The sequence below is a fragment of the Lynx canadensis genome, chromosome A3, assembly GCF_007474595.2.
Source record: "Lynx canadensis isolate LIC74 chromosome A3, mLynCan4.pri.v2, whole genome shotgun sequence".
NCBI lineage: Eukaryota > Metazoa > Chordata > Mammalia > Carnivora > Felidae > Lynx > Lynx canadensis.
Window position 1 is genome coordinate 21,833,793 of NC_044305.1, and position 6,000 is coordinate 21,839,792.

Sequence of the window (6,000 nt, forward strand, 5' to 3'; positions counted from 1 at the left end):
AATACAGACCCAGACCCAGTTGGCTTCACTGGTGAATTCTATCAAACATTTAAAGAAGAATTAATACCAAGGATTCACTAGGAACACCACCCAACTCATTCTATGAAGCCAATATTACCCTAATACCAAAACCAGACAAAGACATCATTAAAAACCAAAAAAGGAGAAATCTACAGACTGTTATATCTTATGAATATAAGATACAAAAATCTTTAATAAAATACTAGCAAACTGGATTCGACAACATATAAAAAGAATTATACATCATGACCAAGTGAGATTTCCTCCAAGAATACGAGACTGGTTTAACTTCCTGAAAATCGACTAATACCATACCAATAGAATAAAGGACAAAAACCATACCATAACCTCAATAGATGCAGAAAAGGCATTTGACAAAATCCAATACCCTTTCATGACAAAAACCTCAACAAATTCCCTGGAAGGGAATCTGATAAAGGGCACCTATGAAAAATTCATATTCAACATCATACTTAATGGTGTTGAGTACTGATCAGGAATGAGATAAGGATGTCCACTCTTACAACTTCTCTTTAACATTGCACTGGAAGTTCCAGCCAGGGCAGTCGAGAAGAAGATGAAATAAAAGGCATCCAGATTGGAAAGGAAAAAGTAAAGCTCACCCTGTTTGCAGATGATATGATCTTGTATACAGAAATTCCTAAGGATTCCACTAAAAAATTATCAGAATTAATAAACAAATTCACCGAGGTTGCAAAGTACAAGATCAATATATAAAAAATAAATTATATTTCTATACGCTAATGAACAGTCCAAAAAGAAAATTAAGAAAACAATTTACAATATCAAAAGAATATTTAGGAATAAGAATAGCCAAAGAAATGCAAAATTCAAAAATTATTGAAAGAAATTAAAGAAAATCTAAATAAATGGAAAGACATCCCATGTTCATGGATTGGAAGACTAAACATTGCTAAAATGGTAATATTCCCCAAACTGATCTACAGAGTCAACGTAATCCCTATCAAAATCCCAGCTATCTTCTTTGCAAAAATTGACAAATTGGTCCTAAAATTCATATGGAAAGTCAAGGGACCCAGAATAGCCAAAACAATCTTGAAAAAGAAAAACAAAGCTTGAGGGCTCATTCATTTCAATTTCAGAGCTTGTGGAAAAGTTCCAGTAATCAAGACACCATGGGGCTCCTGGCTGGCTTACTCAGTACAACATGGGACTCTTGATCTCAGGATGGTGAGTTCAAGCCCCACAGTGGAGGTAAAGATTACTTAAAAAAAAACTTTTTTTTTTTTCTTAAAAGACACCATGGTGCTGGCATAAGGACAGATGTATACATCAATGGGACTGAATTGAGGGACAGAAATAAACCCTCACATTTACAGTCAAAGGAGTTTGGACAAGCATATGCCAACACCACACAATGGAGATAAAACAGTCTTTTCAACAAATGTTACAGGAAAAACTGGATAGACACATGCAAAAGAAGGAAACTGGACACCTTCCTCAGACCCTACACTAAAAATTCAATTCAAATGGATTGAATTGAAAAACTCAATTCAAAATGGATCACGAGGGGAGCCTGGGTGGCTCAGTTAGTTAAATGCCAGACTTCAGCTCAGGTGATAATCTCATGGTTCATGGGTTCGAGCCCTGTGTTGGGCTCTTGCAAGCTCAGAGCCTGGAGCCTGCTTCGGATTCTTTGTCTCCCTCTCTCTCTGCCCCTACCCACCCACCCCCCCACCATCTCAAAAATAAATAAACATTAAAAAAATTTTTTTAATTAAAAAAATTAAAAATGGATTGCAAACCTAAATATGAAAGGTAAAACTGAAAAAATTCTTATAAGAAAATATAGGTATAAATTTTATGACCTTGGTTTCTTAGATATGACACCCAGGGCAGAAGCAACAAAAGAAAAAAATGGATAAACTGGACATCATCAAAATTTCAAACCTTTGTGTCCAAAAGACACCATCGAGGAGATAAAAAGAATTCACAGAATGGGAAAAAATATTTGCAAACCATATAGATGATAAGAGATCTGCATCTAGAATATATAGAGAACTTCTATAACTCAACAACAAAAAGGCAAACAACCCAATTAAAAAATGGGCAAAGGATTTGAACGGATATTTCTCCAAAGAAGATCTACAGATGGCCAATAACTGCATGAAAAGATGCTCAATATCATTAATCATTGAGGACATGCAAATCAAAACTACAATGGGCCACCACTTCAAACCCATTAGGAAGGCCATAATTAAAAAGACAGACAACGGCAAGCTTTTGGCAAGGATGTGAAGAAATTGGAAACCTCACACACTGCTGCTAAGACTGTGCAATGGTGTCGCTGTTTTGGAAGACAGCCTGGCATTTCCTCAAAAGGTTAAACACAGAGTTACCATATGATCCAGAAGGTCTGCTCTTAGGTATATACCCAAAGAAGAGAAAACATTCACATGAAAACGTGTACATGAATATTCATAACAGCATTATTCATAATAGCCACAAAGTGGGAACAACCGTATGTCCATCGGTTGATGAATGGACCAAAAAAAAAAAAAAAAAAACAAAAAACGTGGTACTGTATCCAGACAATGGAGTATTATTTGGCAAGAAAAAGGAATGAAGTCCTGATAACATGTTATAACATGGAGGAATCTTGAAGACATGATGCTAAGTGAAAGAAGCCAGACATAAAAGACCATGTATTGTATGATTCCATTTATATAAAAGGTCTAGACTAGGCAAATCTATAGAAACAGGAAGATTTGTTGTTGTCTGGGGCTAAGGGAGAAACGTTTGAGGAGAGTGGGGAGTGACTAATGGGCACACAGTTTCTTTCTGGGGTAATAAAAATGTTCTAGGGGCACCTGGGTGGCTCAGTCAGTTAAGGGTCCAATTCTTGGTTTCAGTTTAGATCATGATCTCACACTTCATGAGTTTGAGCCCTGCGTCGGGCCCTGCACTGCCAGCGCAGAGCCTGCTTGGGATCCTCTCTCTCTCTCTCTCTCTCTCTCTCTCTCTCTCAAAAATGAATAAATAGGGGCGCCTGGGTGGCGCAGTCGGTTAAGCGTCCGACTTCAGCCAGGTCACGATCTCGCGGTCCGAGAGTTCGAGCCCCGCGTCGGGCTCTGGGCTGATGGCTCAGAGCCTGGAGCCTGTTTCCGATTCTGTGTCTCCCTCTCTCTCTGCCCCTCCCCCGTTCATGCTCTGTCTCTCTCTGTCCCAAAAATAAATAAACGTTGAAAAAAAATTAAAAAAAAAAATGAATAAATAAACTTTAAAACAAGAAAAAAGAAAAAAGTTCTAAAATTCATTGTGGTAATAGTTACACAACTCTGTGAATATACTAAAAGCCATTAAATTGTACATTTTAAATGGGTGAATTGTTTGGTCTGTGAATTATATCTCAATAAAGCTGTGATAATAAAAAAAAAAAAAAAAGCAAACAAACACTAGCAGAGGCCACTGTTCAACTGTCGGATTGGCCAAGACCCTGAAATTCTATAGCAAAAATTCTATAGGTCAGCTATTCTGACCTATAGCAGGGTCAGAGGGTGTGGTGTGAGGGTGCATGATCATAACCTCTGGCAATCTCCATCAAAATTGCAACCCCACATGCTCCCCGGCCCTGCAGTTTGGGATTAATCCTAGAGGAACCCTCGCACATGAATATGAAGTGTATGATGGAGGATATTCATTGCAGAACTGTCTATAATAAGCAAAAGGCTGGAAACAACCAAAATACTCTTCGCCAATGAAATAAAGCACGGTCTCCATCCACACAGTGATTGCTAGAACACTATTCAACCATGAAAAAGAGAGCAGTAGCACAAATGATCCTCAAGGTACACGTGAAGAAAAAACAGGTGTGGAACAGGACATACCACATGTTACTATGTGTTTGTGTTTGTTTTCTAACATACATGCTTGTATACGTCTGCCTCTCCCTAAAAGGACACGCCAGAAACCCCTCCCAGTGCCTGCCTTGGGCAAGGAGATGTGGCTGCAAAGAGAGGCTTTACCCTGTCTTCCTTTGTACTGTTTGAATTATTTTTTGCTGTGTGTGTGTTAATGGTTTTCCTTTTGTTTTTAAGAAAAAACACAGTCTTACCTGGTTTCAAATCCTGGTGCGCTCTCTCTCATAGCTGGGAAAGTCACTTCACTTCTCTGAGCTTCTGTGATCTGCAAAGGGAGGGATAATAATAATGTCTACCTTCAAGGTTGTTGTGGAGGATGAAATAAAACAACCCTTGCGCAAGGCTCCCCCCTGTGCCTGGTGCCTCCTCCTTGTTGTTTATGAATACGTTACTACGTACACGAGTTGGATGATAACAGGTCTCCATCCACATCTCTGAGCAGAGAGCCTCAGACCAAGTGTGCAGAGCACCAGCAACCCTCTCTGACTGGGAGAAGCCGGGAGAGGCAGCATCTGAGAAGGGACTTCAAGGATGAGGAATTCTACAAGCAGAGATGACTAGGGCCGGTGTTCCTGGCAAAGGGAGCCATTCACACAAAGACCAGGAAATAGGAGAGCCCTGGGTATTCACTCAATCGTCGTGCATTGGTTGGCTTCTTCAACAAAGCTTAGCTGAGCACCTGCTATGCGCCAGGCACTGAAGAGTGAAAGACAAAAGCCAAGTAGCTAGACCAGCCAAAGGAGGAATTATAGAGAGTACAGTGATGGGGACAAGAAGGGGCTGAGGCAGAACCTCACCCACATCCAACTGCTCAAGAGAACGGACCAAGAAAAGGAGGCTCAGAGAGGGATAGGGGCTGCCCAAGATCACACAGCACATTCTCAACTTCTGAAAAGAGCCTCTCAGCTCTGCCCTCTCACTCGTCCCATGGGCCCAAAGAAGAAAATGCCCACGGGGCCCTCCTGACGTGCACTCATCAGAAGGGAGACACAGTGCCATCCAAACTGGGGGCCCCACAAAAAAGGAGGGACAATTGATTCTCCAATGCTAACAACAGCTTGTTAATGGGCAGAGAGACTCCTGTACGTCTCGGGCACCAGGCTAAGTAGGACACCACATGCATGAGTCCAGATGAACCTACTGCGGCCCTGTATGGTCAGCTCCGTTTTGCAGAGGAGAAAACTGAGGCACAGAGAGGTCAAGTTGCTTGCCTAAGGTCACAGCGCTCATAAGAGACAGCATCAGCAAGTAGACTTGAACTGTCTAGGCTCTGCAGCCTCCTGTCGCAGGGCCCACCCCCCAAGGGAGCCACCAGCAGGGCCTAGATCAGCAGTCACAACCCCCCTCAGAAGGGCAAGGTGAGAGCTCTTCTCAGCCAGTCCAGGAGTGTCTCCTGATAACAGTGGCCCAATCAGGGGCAGGATGAATGGGTGGGTGGTGGAGGCTGTGTCAGGAACGTGTTGGCAGGGAGGAGGGAGGAGGGTGGAGGTGGGGGGGAGGGAAACAGCCCGCTGGCAGCCATCAGTCCTGTCTCTGGAAGGAGGGGACCAGAAAGGCCCCAGCAGGCACCTGCCCGACCCAAGTGGGCTACAGCATCGTGGTTAGGGGGGGCCCTGCTGCAGCCCATGGGAGGACTCTGGGTAAATTGACCGAAGACTCCCTCAGTACCATGGAGATGCCACGGTCACCCCCAGGTAGTCGCACAGGCAAGTGAGCTAACCACTCAGAGCCCTGAGCACACAGGCCATGCTTAATAAACGGGGCCCTTCCTATTAGGAACATGACTGTTTCCATTATTGCTTAGCTCTCTGGTTCTCACCAGGCCCCATCTATGCAGGGACAGTCAGTCCCCTCTTTTAGAGGAGGGGACAGAGGAAGGCTCAGAGAAGCCAAGTCAGGGCCCAGGACACCATCCAAGACAAAAGAGGGCCAGCTGGGGATCCTGGCTCTCCTGGCCCTGGGCTGTTGTCAGCCCCTCTCTCCAAGGCCACTGGTCCCAGCTGGACTCTTGCAGGTAAGTCCACATAACGGGGACTAAGCAGGGCTCCCTGGCCAGTCATTTTCCATAAGGGGAAAC

The 6,000-nt window shown here is 43.4% G+C and overlaps 1 protein-coding gene across 3 annotated transcripts in view; it reads right to left on the reverse strand.

Annotated features, from left to right (window-relative positions):
• SRC (SRC proto-oncogene, non-receptor tyrosine kinase) overlaps window positions 1-4,160 on the reverse strand; it is a 33,614-nt gene extending 29,454 nt beyond the window's left edge. For all 3 annotated transcript variants that reach the window (XM_030309641.1, XM_030309640.1, XM_030309637.1), the window contains exon 1: window positions 4,118-4,160. The gene's annotated coding sequence lies outside the window, so the exon portion shown is untranslated. The remainder of the gene's footprint in view (window positions 1-4,117) is intronic.
• Between the last annotated feature and the right edge of the window lie 1,840 nt (window positions 4,161-6,000).